The sequence below is a fragment of the Lissotriton helveticus genome, chromosome 5_1, assembly GCF_964261635.1.
Source record: "Lissotriton helveticus chromosome 5_1, aLisHel1.1, whole genome shotgun sequence".
Lineage (NCBI taxonomy): Eukaryota > Metazoa > Chordata > Amphibia > Caudata > Salamandridae > Lissotriton > Lissotriton helveticus.
In genome coordinates, this window is record NC_136065.1 from 45,236,019 (window position 1) to 45,255,749 (window position 19,731).

Genomic DNA, 19,731 nt, shown 5'->3' on the forward strand with positions numbered 1-19,731 from the left:
AAAACGCCTCAGCCCTACTGATAGTTAACGTCCCCCACCGCAGCCACAACACCCCCCACCTGAGAGACCTACACTGGCTCCCCGTCGACAAGAGGATCACCTTCAAGCTCCTCACCCACGCACACAAAGCACTCCACAACGCCGGACCAGCCTACCTGAACAGCAGACTCAGCTTCTACGCCCCCACCCGCCAGCTCCGCTCCGCGAGCCTTGCCCTCGCCGCTGTCCCCCACATCCAACGAACGACCTCCGGTGGCAGATCCTTCTCCTACCTCGCCTCCAAGACCTTGAACACCCTCCTTACCCACATACGGCAGATCCAAGACCTACTCACCTTCAGAAGACTCCTCAAGACCTGGCTCTTCGAGCAGTAGCAGCACCCCCCCCCCTCCCCTCAGCGCCTTGAGACCCTCACGGGTAAGTAACGCGCTCTACAAGTACTATGATTGATTGATTGATTGAATTATCGCGTGATGCATGGACTGGGCCCTGGGGCAATATTGATGAGTGCGCTGGTAGCTTAGATGAAGGATCTCGCGTTTCTTACACTTCCATTCAGTGGTAGAAGTGGGCGGGATCGGCAGGGCACGGTGTTCCCCTACTTCTCCAATTTCATAGAGTCCGTTCTCCTACTTTATTATTCGAAGCATGCCTCCCAGAAGGCAGAAATCACCAAGGCCAATAGCTAAGCCTCTGCTTTTGGGGACTGGAACAATGGGCAGAGAAGGAAAAGGACTCTCTCTTTTCCTTCATGCCCTGAGAAGACGAGAACAGGGTCACATTCTCCTGCCCGCCACTCTCTTTGTCCCCCCTCTTCCCTCTCTTTCTTCTCGCTCCTCCTTGTTGGACTTAGCCCTTTTTGCAGGGTCAACCCTGAACTTTTTGCCTTCCTCCTATATATTTTCTAACCTGTTGTTGGCAGTTTTATGACTCTGGGCATTTACCACTGCTGATCAGAGATGAAGAGCTGAAGAGGTAACTAAAATCACATAGGCCACGCAGGTAATAACTGAGAGAATCATGGAGTTTGAACCATGCTTTAAAGCATGGGGGATTCGCCTAAAAAGACAGGAAAAAACAGGATATCCAGAACCATTATGCCAAGCACAAAAAGAGAGATTCGATTGCTCAAAAAATAAAGAAAATCCAGATAAATTGCTAAGTGTCCTGAAAGGGGTCAGAAGTATATCAGTCTCACAGACAGACACATATTCACTGAGCTCAAGGCTAGCCCAAGGACCATCAAGAGAGAATGATTGGAATTGGGTAGAAAGGACCATTAATACAAGGCCCGTGAAGAAATTACAAAATACACAACAAAACACTCTAAAAAAATCACCATTTAAGAATTTGTTCTCGGAACATAAACGGCTTAGGAAATAAAGCGGATGACACTCAGCTTCTACTTTACCTCCAGAAATTTGACATAATTGCCCTTCAAGAGACCTGGTCGGATCAGCCGTACCAAATACAGGGATTTGAAGCACATCACATACCAGCTACAAGAAATGCCAAATACGGCCATTTAAAAGGAGGCCAAACGATATACACCTCAATAAAGAGTATTAACGAAATAAAGAATAAAGACGCTACACAGTCAGATAACAACAGCATATAAACAATTGAGCTGGAACAAGGGGGTAAAGATCAAAACCAAAAGCTGACACTGCTAAACGTTTATGTTCACCCTGAGAGAAAAAAGCTGGGATGAATCTACTGACTGCAGAAGCAACAAAAATATTGTCAGAGGAGTCAACATCCAACCTCTTAGTAACAGGAGACTTTAATATGTACTTACGCGGGCCCCAGACAAGGGACTCACTTCTGGAAGACCATTTTTGTGCATCCCACAACAGGAGGCAGGCAAATGGGACAAACAAAACAGACTGGCAAGAGACAGCTTAAAAGACTTAGAACATCTCAACCTTGTAGCTCTAAACGGCCGCTTCACAAACGACAGCCCATCGGCAGCCACTTTTCATAATGCAACTGCAAGTTCCACAATAGACTTTACATTCTCATCACTACAACTGTTTGACGAAATTCTGGACTTCCGAATAGGAACAACCGCAGTCAGTGACCACTTACCGCAAGAGATCACCCTTAACACCTATGGGGTGGTGGTTACCTTGTCAGTAGCTAATGTGGGATCTTCATATTTGGTCATACAAAAAAGAATAAAATGCAAAACGCATAACTTGGAAGGCTTTGAAAAAGAAGCAAACAACTTGTGGGAAAAAGCATTGTGACCCGGACAGATAATTTAAGCCGATGGGAATTATGTACCCACAGCCTTGGAACCGCCCAAACAAGAAAAAAAATGGACCAGACAATATCGGAATATCAAAACCAAACAAGCTCCATAAAGAGTTCTCATAACATGGAAGAGAAAGACGAGTTAATAAAACAGAACATACATTTAAAGCTCCATAAGAGAAATATCAATCAACTACTGTGGCAACTACACTGAGATGGTCCGGACAAAGAAGTCCAAAAGGAACTGCAAAAACAAAAATCCATCAAAAATAAACTAATCTGGAACTTGAAAAGGGAGGCAGAGGAAGAGTTATGGGCTAAGCTGCTCCATGATGCAAAAGGAAACAACACCAGTGGAAGATTCTGGAAGACAGTGAACGACATCCAGAACTCAAGAACACCTAGCCTAAATTCCCATATTACAGAAAAAGCCTGGTCCGATTATCTACTGCTTCACTTCAACACAACACAAAAGAACACTGTTAAGATGGTATTAGAACTCGAAAGAAAAATCCTAGATTGTACACAACTAACAGAGACAACTACAATGAATTTTACAGAAAAACAAAGAATAAGCAGGATAGCAAAAGGAAAGATAGAGGGGGCACCAGGCCCCAACAGAATCCCCACCCCCATCTTGTATAAACGAAACCCGGAATACTGGGCAGCAGCCCTATCACAATTGTTCAAACAGATTTCGGAAACTGAAATGATTCCTGACTCATGGAAAGGCTCAATAATAGCTCCAATATACAAGAAAGGCAGCAAAAATGGTCCAAAAATTTACAGACTTGTTGCCTTAATCGACAACGAGGCCAAATACTATGCTGGTCTATTACTAGAGGAGCTCACGGAATGGGCAAATGAAAGTGCTGTGATCCCCATTACCCAGACAGGCTTTCGGAAAAAATCAGGAACAACGACAAATATTCTGGCTCTAACTCTCCTAATAGATGCCGTCAAACTCGTCAGCTTACCCCTTTACGTATGTTTTACTGACTTCACATCAGCATTCGACAACATCAACAGAAACTTACTATGGGAGAAGCTGGTGAACAGGAAAATACAGACAACTTTACTATCACAACTGATGCTATTACACATGGACACGTGGGTACAAATTAAGTTGGGCCCAGGAGACTTCCGGTCAAGGAAAATACTGACGACCAAGGGCCTCAAACAAGGGTGCGTGCTAGCTCCGACCCTTTTCAAAATTTTTATGTTGGATCTTTCTCCAATGCTAGACGAATGCAATCCTCACGCCCCAAATCTAGGAGGACTAATTGTTTCAAACTTGATGTACGCCGATGACATTGTGCTTATTAGCCGCACGCCGATAGGGTTACAACACCTAATCAACACATTATATAACTATGTGGCTACGAATGGCCTCAGCATAAACCTCTCAAAAACAAAAGCCATGAGAATAAATGTGAAAAAGTCCACACCCAAGTTTCTCTGGCAAATGGGAGGTCTAACATTGGAAACCGTGGCCGAATACAAATATCTGGGTGTAATTGTTGACAGAAAAGGTATGTTTCTACCACAGAAAGAAGCAATATCAAGGAGAGGAATCACAATAGCGGTTGCATTGAGAAATCTTAAAAAGAAAGTATCCAGCTGTAGTTTCACTCCACTTCTACAAATAATTCAAGCAAAATTAACACCGACCATCACCTACGGAAGCGAATGCCTCAGAGGAAGGGATGCACAGATACTGAACAATACAACAGCCACGGGAATGCGAATGTTATTCAATTTGCCTAAATATACCTCTCAAGCACAAATAAGACTTGAATTCGGCCTGAGGAACCAAAGAATAGAAAGGATGGGTGCCTATGCCAAAAGTTGGCACAAAATACGGGGAGCGGATGCCTCATGCTTGGATTACCATCTTTGGAGCGAGCTAGAAAGGAGAAACACGAATGCCGCCGCAACTTACTTAAAGCATTCAATAGATACCTTGGAGCTACAAGATGCTTGGAAGAACATTGACTCACATAATACATTTAAACAACTAGCAAATAAATCTGTAAGGATTATGTCGCTAATAGAGGACAAAGCAACGATAGCTAAAAGGGCACATGGCTGGACCGTCATCCAAAACTACACCAGAAGCTCCTGCCAAAGCTACTTAGGAGTCGGTTACACATGGCCCTCAAAGGAGAAATGTATACGACTAAGGCTGGGCATCCTTCCATCACAAAACCATCTTTCCCCCGTGGAAACGGCCACAAAAGATAACAAGCTGCCGATTATTTGGAGATACAAAAGAGGACATCCTTCACTTAATATGTATCTGTAAAGGTCTGGATAAGGAGCACAGACAACATCTAAAGCCAACCCTAAAGAAACTGGGAATAAGGACATGCCGGCAGGCAGTCAAAGCATGCTTCGACGGAAAAAACATCCAATTAGCAAGTCATCTGGTCAAATTTCTGGAAAAGGCGGAAAAGAAGCAGAATGCCAGAAGAGAGAGTCCGGAAGAAACTAACCTACATAACATTTAATTTCGACTGCCTTCCCTGTATGTTCCTACCACAAACTCAAAGAACCAAATTCCTCCTCATAAGTAAACCCGGATACCCCGGTCACTACGGAATGGTCACGAAAGCTTAAGAAATTGTAGAAGCTGCAGGTAACCAATGTCCATTTGATGGTACTGCTCAATCTGTTCCAAGAGCCCATTGTGGTACGGATGAGAACATAGACTATTTTTGTCCACACAATGACTTAGCATTTAGATAAGGGAAAGCCTAACGACACGCAATTTGTATTCTTTTAGCTTCATGAAAACGCTCGAATATTTTAAAGAACATTTTAACCGAAATGCTTGATAACAATGTTTTATTAGACAAAAGTTATATTTTAAGTTCATTTACATGTAAATTTGCTGATTGCAATAGTTTTAATTTACTGAGCAATAAGAATTACTTACACTGCTGATCAGTGCTAAAGTGCATATGCTCTCCATGTTAAATTGATCTGGTAATTAAGGATTCAATGAATGGCTGATTTGGTTTACTTGTCAGACCCTAGTACAGTGCACCAGGAGTGCCCAGGGCTTGTAAATCCAAATGCTGCTGGTGGGCTTGCAGCACTGGTTGTGCCACCCACAGAAGCAGCCTTGTAAAATGTGTCTCAGGTCTGCCATTGCAGAGCCTGTGTGCAGTCTAGTACTGCCATGCTGACTGGGCAAGTGCACCCACTTGCCAGTCAATAAACCTTCCCCTTTCTGCATGTCTTACACCTCTATGGTAGGCCCAAGGGGAAGGTGCATTGTAAGTATAAGGTAGGACATGCCCTGGTGTGTGTGGCATGTCCTAATGGTGAATGGCCAATTTCGTTTCTCACTATTGCAAGGCTAACTGTTCTCTGTAGGCCAGAATGGGCAGTATTGATTATTACATCTTATAAACTTACCTGATTCAGGGAACATGGTGGAAATTCGAGTTTCGTATGCCTGAACTCAGAATGATGAAATACATCTTTTAGTGAAGTTGGTTTTAACATTCTGTGTTTGAAAATACCACTTTTAGAAAGTAGGTATTTTCTTGCCTATCTATCTAAGCCTGCCTCTGCTGGGCTGTGTATTCCCTGTCTGGAGTTTGAGGGACAGGGGCTGGGGAATTTCCAGGAGACAGTGTGAGGCAGCCAGGGCTGAATAGAGAGATCTCCATGCAGATGGGTGGGAGGAGTTGCACCTGGGACCTGAATAGGACTGTGCCTTCCCTCCACAATGCTGACTCCACCGCCTGTAGTATGTCTGATGTCTCTGCCCTGCTCTCTGAAAGGAAAGAAGGAGTCATGTAAACAGAGAGCTCCAGGACTGACCAGAACTGTTTTGGACTAGGCAAAGGCCCCTCTGCCCACAGAGGACAAAGGATTTAGGGGTATAAGTAGTGGGACCCTGAACCCAAAAATTCAGATCACTTTTGGGAAGACAAGAAGAAACCTCTGCTGAGGAAGGAACCTGTGAAGACTGAAGGAGAGGCTATCCCCACCTGGTTGCTGTTTTGGGGAATTGGCCTGCAGTGGTTGCCTTACTGCCTAGAGAGAGGGTACCCTCATCGACGTGTGCTAAAGATATCCAAGGGCTTGGAAGAGAGCTTTCCCCCTAACCGAAGTCTGGGGACAAGTAAACTTCACCAGCCTTTGTGGATTGCTATTGGGAACGCGGTTTCAGTGGCTACAGAGGCAGGGGGCTGTGACTGACTTTCATGACTGGCCTGGTGTCCTGTAGGCACTGTATCGAACAATGTCTGCATCTTTCAACGTAAACTCTGAGCTCACCGACTCTGCTCTGATGCCGTCACCGAACCGTTGCATGCACCGTAACCTGTGGACACCGCGAAGTGCAACGCCTGGCTACACCGACTCCTACTGGTCTGACCGACACAGTCACTGTCGCTGACTTCAAGTCCTGTGGACGCATCGGAGTTGGGCGCCGCTCGCATGCTTCGCGACGCACCGCCCGACCCGTACTGATGTCCGGACTGATCAACGGCAGCTCCTGAACTCCGGCTCTGTCGCCACACCGCAAGCTGAAAGCACCGCAACGAAGCAGCGTCTCGCCCTGCAACATACGCCTCGGACCGACCAACTCCATCAACGGGCCGTTGCCTGCACAGCATTGAGGGACAACGCGCCCTGCAACGCTTTCTTTTCCGCAACGTGACGAATGCCAAAACCGACTCACATGCCCGTAAAGGCACTGTGACCGAGTCTGTCTACACTTGAGTGGGCCCGTATCGACGCTGTCCACTGGAATTGTTAGACTCTGTGTTATTTCATCAATGCTGTAGCTACTGACTCGCACAGAACTCTGATTTAAGCATTTTTTAACAAGAACTCTTGATTTGTAATAGTATTGTGGATTATTTTTGTCGGTTATGGTCTTGTGGTAAATTATAGAAAAGATACTTATTTTTATAAATATACAACCTGTGTGGTGTCCATTTGTAGTGTTGTCACTTGATTACTGTATGTGTTCACACATGCTTTACACACTGCCTCTGAGATAAGCCTGTCTGCTTGTGCCGAGCTACCAAGGGGCTGAGCAGGGGTTATTTTAGGAGTGTACCCCCTTACCCTGACTAGAGGAGAGGGTCCCTATTTGTCACAAGAACCTACCTGTGCCAAATAAAGACCCCCAATTCTAACACTCCTAATTTAGTGAAAACTGAGACTTCAAGAAACAGGTATTACCTTCTCTTTCCTTTTTCGTTTATTTGCTCCCCTGTGAAATCGCTCTAAAAAAGAAAAACTGTTTTGCTGGAAACTGTGTCATTTACTGAAATTTTTCAATTTCTACGTGCAGCCTCGAAGTGGAGAGAAATAAAACTTTCCCAATATGAAAAATAAGCAACTAACTAACGAAAGTGGTTGCAAGGTGGCCAAATAGATTTTTTCACACTTAAACACATTAGCGCCACTTTACAGTGTTTGCTAGAGAAGCGCTACTTTTTTGAGTAACATGGTTATTCCTGGGTGAGAAAGTGCACCTTTCCTTGAGGTACTGATATACCTGCTTGATGTGTGAATTGGAAAAAAATGTGTACAGCTGCTTTGTTTTCACAAATGTGGTCTTTTTAAACCATACTGCCTATGTTTTGTAAGGATATAAAAAATGGACACTGAAATGGGCCCTTTAATCATTGCCTTAACTTTTTAGGAAAAAGCACTCACTAAATAATGAGTGTAAAAGGAAAAAGGTAACTATGGTGTTCCTGCATACGTTTCACATGTTTACTTAATCTTGCATTCCCTATGAGTGTTTGCTTTTTCTAGGATGTTATTTTTTTAGGCAGCATATTGCTCTTGTCTAGTGAGTAATTTGAATAAAGTCATGTCCAGGTGTTTATAGCGGGTCAGCGCAGTGCAGGTTTATCTCAGTGGGGCAGTATGGTGTTCCGTGGGGGAGAGGATGTGGCGCTATGGTCAGAGCTACAGAATTTGGAACTGGGGAACAAGGTTCAGCCTTCACGACCAGTCCACAAGACCACTCCCCCTGAGGGAGCACCTTTCCATGCTAGACCTTAGAAGGCCACACAAGACCTTAGAAGTCCTGGCGTCTAAGCACCAGCAGGTGAACCCTAGCGGTGGCAAGTGTGGGTTAACCTTGAATGCCTGTCCACCACGATCCAAGAAGTTCACCTCCAGTCTTGGGGGCAGGGAAGAAACACACCCTAGAGCACAGCTTTCCAAACTTTTCATGTTGGTAACACACCTTTTAGACAATCTTCATTTCGCGACACGGTAATGCGAGCGAGTTATCACCCCCGAGAAAATTTTGAAAAAATAGTGGGCAAATGGTGCATTTTCAAGGAAATGTGAGAAAGTAGGAAGGTTGATAAAGCAAGTGTGAATCTGTTCTAACAAAGACAGTGACTGGCAAAACTGGGTGTAAGCAAGGTTAGGTTTGTGTCTGAAACAAGAATATAATCATGCACACATTGACACATGCCCCAGTGATTTAAAGCACAAAAAGGGCGGGTGCACGCACTACCAACCCTTTGGACCAGGCACAAAGTCCACCTGCTGCCTTGCTGAATATGAGTTATACAAAAATACATTCAGGAAGGGGAAATTGTGAGTGGTAAAACAATCATGCAACTTATCAGGCGGTCTCTGCGCATTAAACTCAGGTGGGTCCGCTTTCATCAGCGCACCACCATCACTTCCTATCTCCCTACATTGCTTCACTACCACCTTTGGTGGCACTCTACCTCTCTAGATAGCATAACATGCACCCTACTATGCTTCATTAGTATTGCATACCACTGCCAGGCAGTGCTGTACTTTCACCACAGCGCTGCACTTACACTGTCTTCACAATTATTTTTAAAGGGTGGTTTATAAAGCGTGGCATGTATTCTGAGGGGTTTGTTATCTTTCTAGAAAGGGCCCGGTGCTTTTAAAAGAAAGGTGGTGGTGTTAGGTTTTTTCATGCAAGCAACAACAGATTTCTTTGATGAGTTGTGTCCTTAATTTCTTTCTGTTTAGCTGACAGGGTGATTGAGATCTCAAAGTCAGGTACAAGTTGATCCAAAGAGCGGCCTTAAACGCATGGTGACCCTCCTTCGTGCCTCTTTCTTTTGAACCTAATATTGAGTAAAGCTTTGCTGGTTCCCACTTACTACCCATTTCCAATACAAGGACTTGTGTGGCTGTAGGCCCCGCCCAGTGCTGTGAAATAAAAAGAAGGCCAACCGGACGACAATTATTACTGCAAACGCAACACAGACTAAATACCTTTTCTTCTACACCTTCCAGCTAAACTGAGTTCAAGATTGAAAATCAACATGTTTCCTGTATTCTATAGTTGATTTCTGCCCCCCCAGGTTTCCTTCAGTACAGCAAAGAAGGAAGCTTCTGGGAGTCCTTGCATGAATGAGCATACGTTTGCTCAACAGAAGACTCATCAATCTTTTCTGCAACTATTCACAAGGACCAATGCACCTCGCAGGGTCTATTTACAAGGTAATTTATCCAGTGGTTAAAAGCCACACGTGCTAATTCAAAACCGCTCTCCAATATCAACATTGTAATTTGCAGAGGCGCAGGTGCATAAAACATGAACACCGCCTGTGCAAGGGAACCAACAAACTTAGAAAAGGGGATTTATAGGTAAGTTTGTATGTGATTTTTACAGGGTTTTTATAGATGATTTTTATAGTCTGTGAAATGGCGTATGTCCTGAGGTGCTTGACTGAATGAGGCATAGAACAGGAAGATAATGGAGTGACCTGCTTCCTAAGATTCCATTTGTGGCTCTGTACTTCCCTTCTAGGTGATGTTGGTAAGTTTTTTTTTTTCCTCACAGTGCTTCAATTAGAAGAACTGTAAATCACGTGGGCTCTTGGCCTGCTTCTTTGCTTAAGTGGTTACCGTTCCTGTTGCCGAGATGTGTATATAACCTACAAGGGGGCCAGATAAAATAGGGGGCGCAAAGGAGAGAAAAGGGCAAGAGATAGAAAGGGACTGGAAGTTTAACGGAAATGAGGAATGTAAGAAAATAAACACAACGGTGCTAACTAGAATTGCAAACCTTTGCACAGAAAGAATGAATTTACTCCTACAGATTGTGGGCCAGATGTAGGTCGCCCACTACCGGTCGGTAACGGCCGAAATTACCGAACTTCGGACGTTACCGACCGGTATTGGGCTTTTTAGATGTAGGTGGTATTTTTTTATGATTCGGTATTTTACCGGATCGGTAATTTAAGGATTCAGTAAAATACCGAATTCTTAATATACCGATTCGGTAAATTACCGAATCCAGGATGTAGGGAGCACTCAAGTTGGTGCATTCCTCAGTTAAAGATTCGTTATTTACCACCAACTAGAAGTTGGTGGTAAATAATGAAAACCTTTGAAAAAGCATTTATTTTGCTTTTCCAACAGTGCCATGTTGCAGACATACATGCCCTTAAGGCATGTATGTCTGCAACATGTGCACCCATACACAATTGAGGGGTGCAACAGGGTGTCAAAGTGACACCCTGCCACCCTTCAATGTTTTCCCCTTTTACCGAATCGGTATTTAACGATTCGGTAATAGACATTCATTCCTATGGGCCACCAGGCCCATAGGATTGAATGGCAATTACCGAATCGGTAAATACCGATTCAGTAATTACCGAAACTTACTGATTCAGTAATTTTTAACGAAAAATTACCTACATCCCATTTACCTGTTCTTAAATACCGAATCGGTATGATTCGGTATTTAAGAGTCGATAAACGGAGATTACCTACATCTGGCCCTTAATAACCACCTCCACGGCTCCTAATGTATCGATACTGAGTCTGTTTTTGCAGAATTCAAATCCATGACTCTGCAGCCGGCATGCAAACCATTGCGAACTCTTGGACAGGATGCTGACAATACTCCGTCTCTCCTCTCACAACACAAACATAAGAGCTTTGTTCTTCAAACCCAGGGCAGAAAACAACAAACTGTAATGAGCGCACAACAGAAAAAGAAGTTACAGGCTGTCAAACTTACCGAGCGCCTGGGATGGGGAGCAGAGGTGGTCACTGTGTCGCAAAGGGAAGAAGGCTGGGCACTCAGCTCACGCTCACCTGACACTTCTCCTTCCTCGGCGTACTGCGTCACTGAATGCAAACCTCCAAGAGCCCTAATCTACCCGCAGATGTCATTGTGCGACACACCCACACATAGGAGGCGACACAGTACTGTGTCGCAACACACAGTTTGGAAAGCTCTGCCCTAGAGTGACAGTGACTCTGTCACTGAGGTCACAGGACTCTGGAGCAGGATGGCTCTAGGGCAGTGCGACCGCACCAGGCACTGACTTCGGGTGGGGGTGTCGTGTTTGTAAGTGTAATATGGTTTTTAAAGCACTTGCTGCCTCCTTCCGGGCCTCCAACAAATTTCGGCAACAATAAAAATGTCATGCCAACTCCAGTGATTCATGCTCATAAAAAGGAAGTGCAGAGGGTTAATGTGCCTGCTGCTAAGTACATGTACCATGCAGATCACAAAGTGCACATAATGTAAAGAGGTCAGTGGGTTACTGCTTTGTCAGCGAGACCCTATTGTTACTTGCAGTTAATTAGTTAAAATCCAAACATGGAACGGTGAGCTATTAACTCTCATGTTAGAGCTGCATGCAAACTGCAAGGTATAAATCAGAGCGTTATGGTTTTTTCCCCAGTCTTTGATTATCCTAATGTTGCAAAAAAGGGTTCATTTGGGTAGAAATCAATTCTGATTATTAAAGAGAACCCCCAACCATGGTATTACATTTTCAATTCTGAGTTTATGTTTCTCCAGACTAATCACTATTAGAACATTGGAATGTTGGGAGCTCCATTGAAAACAAAGGAGTGCTCCGGGCTTATAATGGCTGGTATAAGCCTGGAGCTCCAACATTCCAATGTTTCTTTGTTCACAGCTCTGGCTGTGAACAAAGGCTTCAAGGAGCCTGAGGGGATTTCAATCCCGTCGTGCTCCCTTAAGGCTCTGTTTTATTTTTTAGAACATTCTTCCCTCTAGTGGCAGAATGTTCTAATAGCCCTTCGTAACTGGGCTATACCGGCTATTAAGGTCCCTCTCCCTTGTAACGCTAGAGAGGGCCTTTAATAGCCAGTATAGCCTGCTCCAGCGGGCTATAAGGCTATATTATAGCCTTATAGCCCGCAGTAGAGGGCTATACCGGCTATTAAAGGCCCTCTCCAGCGTTAAAGGCCCCGAGTCCCTCTCCCTTTAACAAGGGAGAGGGACTTTAATAGCTCCGGGTAAGAGAACGAAATCATTCTTAAGAAACATTTGTAGAAAAAAAAGTATCACTACAGAACATGTTTTAGTCCAGAAAAAGAGAGCCAATTTAAACGGAAAGGAAAGGCCAATCAAAAATGTTACTGCTAGAGCAGGAGATAACTCTGTGCATGGTACTGGAAGGAAAAATCAGTTTAGGGACATTCGTAGACGAATGTTCCGCAACAGGATAATTGGCAATTTGTTAAAAAATATTAAGAAAGGTCAACAGAAAGTGGTTTTTTATAAGAGAAAAAAAAAAGTTGAGAAAATTATTGATCAGGCATTCGAAATTAAGCGAAAGTTATTTATTTTGATAATCCATAGAATTAGGAAACTAAACAAGGCAATTTATGATTTCAAAACAAATAGTAGATGGAAGAGAACAGTTAATCGTAGTAATTTTTGTGAAGTTTTTTCAGGAGAATGGATGCATAGGTCAAGTTGTGAGGCATTTTTTAATGAGGAGATTTATTTCCAGGATAATGATTTGGTGCATGCAGTTGACACCAGTGGTCGAGCTTATGAGGTGAAAGATGGTTGTCCAGTTGAAAAAGAAAAACTTGTGACAACAGAGGCAGAAGAGGTGTTAGGTAATGAGGTTTTAGGAAGACGTCCTAAGGGACCAGTGTATACCTGGAAGTGTAGTAGTATTTGCAGTGTGCGACAGGATTCCATCAATTTGCTTTGTGATTTTGTACGGACATTTAATAAGAACATTTTAAAACAGAAAATTTAATTTATAGAAAATGAAGTTGTTGCAAGAATTAGATCCTTGCAGAGTGAGAGAAGTGACAGGTTTGCATGGTCATTCACTGGCTTGTCTTTCCAGGAGAGTATGCCAGAGTGTTTTTCATCATTTCAGGATGCTAGCAGTGCATCATAATAAAGTGAGGAAATTAGTTAGAATGTTGTATTATGCTAAGAGTCCAGCAATTATGCTTAAACAATTATGCACTGCTCTTTTGCATGGTTCTGAAGTAGATGTGAAAAATATTTGTGAAGAAATTGAGTTTTGTTACTTTGCAAGTAAAGAGGAGAATGTTGAAATTGACCCAGAAGAAGAAGGTAATGTGGAAGATAATGTACAGGTTTCCAGTACAGATAATTTTCAGAAGGAAATTGCCACGTTTCAGGTGAAATCAAGTGAGAGGCCTAATTTCACTTGTGTGTGTTTTCGACGCACTTATTATAAGAATCAGACTAAGTTAGTGGATTTATATGCGAAAAGTGAAAGGGAAAATAATAGTGAATGGAAGGATTTTGCAACATACTTGATGGTAGAAAATTGTTTTGATTTGGGATCGGATCAACGTGTGTGTACTTATTGTTGTAACAAATTAAATCAAAACCGGATGCCTGCTAGAGCGGTTCATAATAATCTGGAATTGGTTGAGATTCCTTCTGAATTGAAGGATTTAAATACTTATGAATCTATTTTGATTCAAAGTGTCCATCCCTTTCAGGCTATTGTACGAATGGAGCCAAAGACTGGGAAATTGCCTCCATCAGATTTACAGAGAGGATTAAAGGGAAGAGTTGTTTATTTGCCTCTAGATTTGAAGAAAAACATTAATACAATTGGAGTAGAGAAAGTGGAAGAGGAACCTCTGGTTATCTTAGTTAATGGGGTTCCGACAAAGAGTAAGAAAATATGGCAAGATTTAGTGGATGTTAGGAAAGTCAAAAAGGCAACATTGTATTTGAAGAAAAACAATAAGTACTATAAGAATGTATATGTTGCAGAAGAGGAAGTAAGTGAAGAAGAGGATAGCGATTTGTGTGCTGGTCAAATTGAGAAAGTAGAAGCCTCTAAAAATGAAGAAATATATGAACATTATAGTGTTCATCCTTTGTATTCCAAGGAAGTCATGGGGAATGCTATTGAGTTGTTTCAAATGAAACAAGCCAAAGGGAGTCCCGTTAGTGTTTGGGAGGAAAGTTTGGAAGCTTGGTGCTTCCCACAACTATTTCCAACAGGTGAAGGAGGAAGATATGATAAGCGACCTGATCAAATTCCTGCTTCTGAATACCGGACTTTACGATTGTATGCAGAAGATGCTAGGTTTCGTCAATGCATTCCCTATTTGTTTCATCTACTGTTTGAAAGCGATCTGTCTGGACTGTCATATGCAGTGAACCACATCTTGAAAAGTGGTGTACAGATGCAAAATATCTCGGCAAGGGACTTTATGGATAAAGTCAATGTGCAAGACAGTATTTTGGATTCTCACCTGATTAATCTTATGGCGTGTCAGTGTGGTACTAATGAGTACTGGTACCATCGTCATGGTGATTTAAAATGTATGCTGAGGAACTTAGGAACTCCCACACGGTTCCTCACTCTCAGCTGTGCCGAGTATGGCTGGGAAGACTTACTTGAATTTCTACGAGAGGCAAATGGAAACATTGAAAATATCGAATTCAAGACACCCGGAGAACTGTGCTCTTTGGATCCAGTGAATGTATGCAGGTACTTCAATCATAGATTTGAAGCTATGATGGCTTTCTTCATCAACAAGAAAAATCCACCTCTTGTAGAGGTGTTGGATTTCTTCTGGAGAAAGGAGTACCAATCAAGAGGTGCTCCTCATATACATATGCTGCTGTGGATCAAAGATGCACCCAAATTTGGAACAGATCCGGATGACTTAATGATGAGTTTTATAGAACAGTATTCTACATGTGCTGTTCCAAAGGCAAAGGAAGACAAAAGCCTAAGAGAACAAATTTTACGCTTCCAAAGCCATCGTTGTGGAAAGTACTGTCGTCGTAAATTCAGAAACAAGGACAAGTTCTACACAAAATGTTGTTTCGCCTTTCCACGACCGGTGATTTCTAAAGGAAGAGTGAACAGTTTGATGTCTTTGCTGCGACATAATGTGATGAAGAAATCACCCAAAAATACATACAATTTGAAAAGGAACGAAGAGTCCAAGTACATCAACGACTACAACCCAGTGATTTTGTCCATGTGGAATGCTAACATGGATATACAGTTTGTGGCTGATAACTGTATGGCTGTGGCTCGGTATGTGACATCTTACATCACCAAAAAAGAAAAGACAGAATTGAAGGATATGTGGGAGGACATTTCCCATGAAAAGAGCCTCAGTAAGAAGTTGTACAGTTTCAGTCTGAAGATGTTGTCGGATCGAGAAATCGGAGCTTACGAATGTTCTGACCGGTTGTCTTCAGCAAGTCTCTATGCCAAATCCAGGAGTATCATTTGGGCGAGTCTTGGTCTTGCTGCAACGCGTAATCGAGTTCTGAGACCTGTACGGGAAATTGAGTATTTGGTGGAAAAGGAACCAAACAGTACAGATATTTTGAAGACCAACATGTTGGATACATATTATCCAAATAGAAGCAGTCACCTCGAGAATGTTTGTCTGTATGAGGTTCTACAAAATTACATATTCAAGAGGAACATCAAAGAAGATATTGATAAAGGAGTGTATGCTGTAATTGGAAGTGAGGGATGTCTGGTCAAGCAAAGAAAATGCCAATTGGTAAATCATCGAAAATTGAGTGGCGAATCTCCTGAAAGAAAAGAGTTCTTCTATTTAGCTCTTTTGCAACTTTTCAAGCCTTGGCGTGCAGAAGAGGAACTGCTTGGAGATTTCCTCTGTTACGAAGACTCTTTCAATGCCGCCAAGGAGACCATAGAATGTCCTGTTTTTCCCAAATATCTACAAATGTTGAATGCGGAAATCGAGCAGGAAGCAACGATTGCAGCCGAGATTGCTAGAGACAGTTCTCATGACAGTCAGAGTTCTGTTTCATTGAGTCAGGATCCACTAGGAGGACCAGTTATCGAAAATGAAGCTGCCACTGCCATGATTGAAGTGGAAAGAGCCATGGCACATGCTCAGGAGGATGCGGTTAACTTAGAAGACTTGGAAAGACAACTCAACGTTGAGCAGAGGAAAATATATGACGAAGTTACCAACCAAATTGATCATGGATTAAGTCATGAGAAGAAAGAGTGCTCATGTACGTCGTTGAAGCCAGTCTGACTGTACGTGAGTGGAGAAGCGGGAACTGGAAAACGTTTCCTCATTAAAGCAATTTCATGTTATTTGCAGAAAAGGACTGAGTCATCGCTGTCTTGTGTTGTCACCGCTCCAACTGGACTGGCAGCACATAACATTAAAGGTATTACTTTGCATCGTCTACTGATGCTGCCAGTGGAGCATGATAACAAATTACAATACCACAAGTTATCTGGAGATGCTTGTTGTGAAGTTGCAAGAGTCTTGAGGAAAATGAAACTTCTTATCATTGACGAAGTAAGCATGGTTTCCAATCTCATGCTTGCCTTTGTGCATTTGAGAATGCAAGAAGTTCTCAAAACAGACTATGATGTGTTATTTGGTGGCAAACACATCATTGTTTTTGGTGATCTTCTGCAGCTGACACCAGTGAAAGGACAACCTGTGTTCAAAATGCTCACGCATGAAGATACCAGGAAGTGCCTAGGGAGTATTGGCAACGTCAATATATGGTTAAACTTCAATTATGCTGAACTGCGTGAAAATATGCGTCAAGCGAAGGATGAAGATTATAAGAATATTCTACAAGATGTTAGAATCGGAAAAGTGACCGAGCATGGGAAAGAAGCTTTACATGCACGATTACTGTCAAATTTGTATCCAGAAGAAGATGTTCTGCCAGAGAATATTTTTCGGAAAATTACTGAGAAGAAATCTGGAATATGTTTGATGCCAACTATTGCAGAATGTGCCATCTTCAACAACAAAATGTTGAATTTAGAAAACCAAGAGATTGTGAAACTGGAAGCTATTGACAGAATAGAACATACGGGAGCAACAATTATTTTGTCTGAGAATTTGAAATCTAAATTGGATTCATTAGAGAAGACTATATCTAAAACTGCAGGTTTTGAAAAGACTCTGAATGTGTGCTTAAATTGCCGTATAATTTTGAGAAGGAATTTACATGTTGAAAGAGGTCTGGTAAATGGATCAATGGGTAATGTTGTTGATTTTGAGAAATACAGAAATAGAGATGGAATTGAATTTAAAAAAATTAAATTTGATGGCATTGAGGAAGTACAGCTAATTGGTCGTTGCTCTGCTAGGTTTTTGCTTGTAAAAGACTTATATGTTCGCCGTAAGCAGTTTCCTGTTTGTTTGGCATATGCGGTGACAATCCATAAATTGCAAGGTTTAAGTGTAGACAGTGCATTGGTGAATATTGGCAGTTCTGTGTTCAAGGAGGGTATGGCATATGTGGCATTGTCACGAGTCAGAAGTTTTTCGGGATTGTACTTGATTGAGTGTGATGTCACAAACATTTGTGCGGATCTAGATTGTGTTAAGGAATACAATAGGTTAAGAAGAGAGTATGCGCCACATTTGCCTCAATATCCTTTGTTTGAGAAACGTGTGGTAGGCCAGAAACGAAGAAATGTGACCAATAATAGGGAGGTTGTAGCAAAAAGACGAAAAGTCGATGAACCTGAAATTATAAGCAGAAAAAAAATGGATTCTGTTGAAGATGTTGTTGGTTTTCAATTTGAAAACAGTTCTGGTGTCAACTGCTATGCTAATGTAGTGGTTAATGTTGTCTTTTCTCTAGAAACTTTAAAAGAAGAGATTGTGGTCAATTCGGATCAAAGATTTTGCAGTTTGTTGAATTCTGTGTTAGAGAAATGTAGCACTGATAGAACAAAAATAGAAAGTGTGTCTGAAATTCGAAATCTGTTAGACAAATCTTCAGGTCAAACGCAATTCTCTCAAAATATTCAGCAAGATTGTCAGGAGTTTTTAATGTATATGCTTGATGTATTGCAAGATGAAGGTGTAGATGTAGATCATCTGTTTGGCCTTTCTTATCAATGGCAGCATGACTGCGAGAACTGTAGGTTATCAAGTACTACTATTGTAGACTCAGAAAGATTTATATATTTAACTTTGCCAGACAGTAAATCAGTGTCCTTTAATAAGCTAGTAAAAGCAGCTGATCACAACATGGAGTGTAGCCAATGTAAGTCTGCAATGTTGTCAACATTATTTATACGAACATATGGCCAGAATGTCATTTTAATGTTCCAACGATGTAGGCCTGATGGAACAAAATTGACAACTTTAATTAAAAATGTTGTGGCTTCGCAGTTGTCAATATCAGGAAGGACTTTTGTAACTGCAGCAATTATATATCATGACGGTCCTTCAACAACATCAGGACATTACACAGCCTATTTGAAGTCTAGAAACGGCTGGCCATTCTGCAATGATTCTGTTTTAACTTTAAAAAAAAAATTGCCTTTTGACCTTAAAAATTCTTACCTGGTGTTTTTACAACCAAAATTTTAGGGAAAGAATCTCGGGATTTGCTCTGAGGAATTTCAAGAGGTTCTAATGGCTCCTACACTATTTGGCCTTGAGGATAAGTGTAGTACAGAGTAAAAAGTTATTTTTGAGTTTTAAGTAGTTCCTGAAAAAAAAGAAGGTTTTCTTACAGAAAGTGGTGGACACGGATTAGTTAAAGGACAACAGAGTATTCCCCAAAGCAAACGGTGTTCTTACCATAACACTTGACGTCATGGAAAAATAAGTGCACTTTGAATGAGTTCAGAAAAACTGTTTCTTTTAATAAGCTAATTCAAGCAGCCAATCAAAACATGGAGTAGAGGTAATGTAAATCTGCAATGGTGTACACATTTTTTGAACAAACTTTTGGTTATAATGTCATTTTAAAATTCCAACTATATAAACCTGATGAAAGTAAGTTTTCAACTTTAATTACAAATGTTGTGGCTACACAGTTGTTGATTTTAGGAAGAACATTTCTAACTGCAGCTATTATATGACATGATGGTCCTTTGACAACATCCACTGTGATCAAGAGAATTAAATAATTGTAGTAGTCATAGAGGTAGTGTAATGTGCCTCATAGTAAGCAGTATCAGTGTCATAGGAAATGTGGAACATGAGTGAGCAAGAAGGGTGAGATATTACTAGTACAGGATTGTGAAAGTGATCTTGAACGTTTTCTTTCTGAAAGTTGCGGAAAAAGAAAATGACGGGATTTGCTTAGAAGAATTCCAAGAGTTATAAATGGCTCTTGCACGATTTGGCCTTGAGGAGAAGTGCGGTAGAGAGCGAGAAGTGATTTATTGTATGTAACATATTTGTCAAAACGATGGAGTTTTTCTTTCAGAA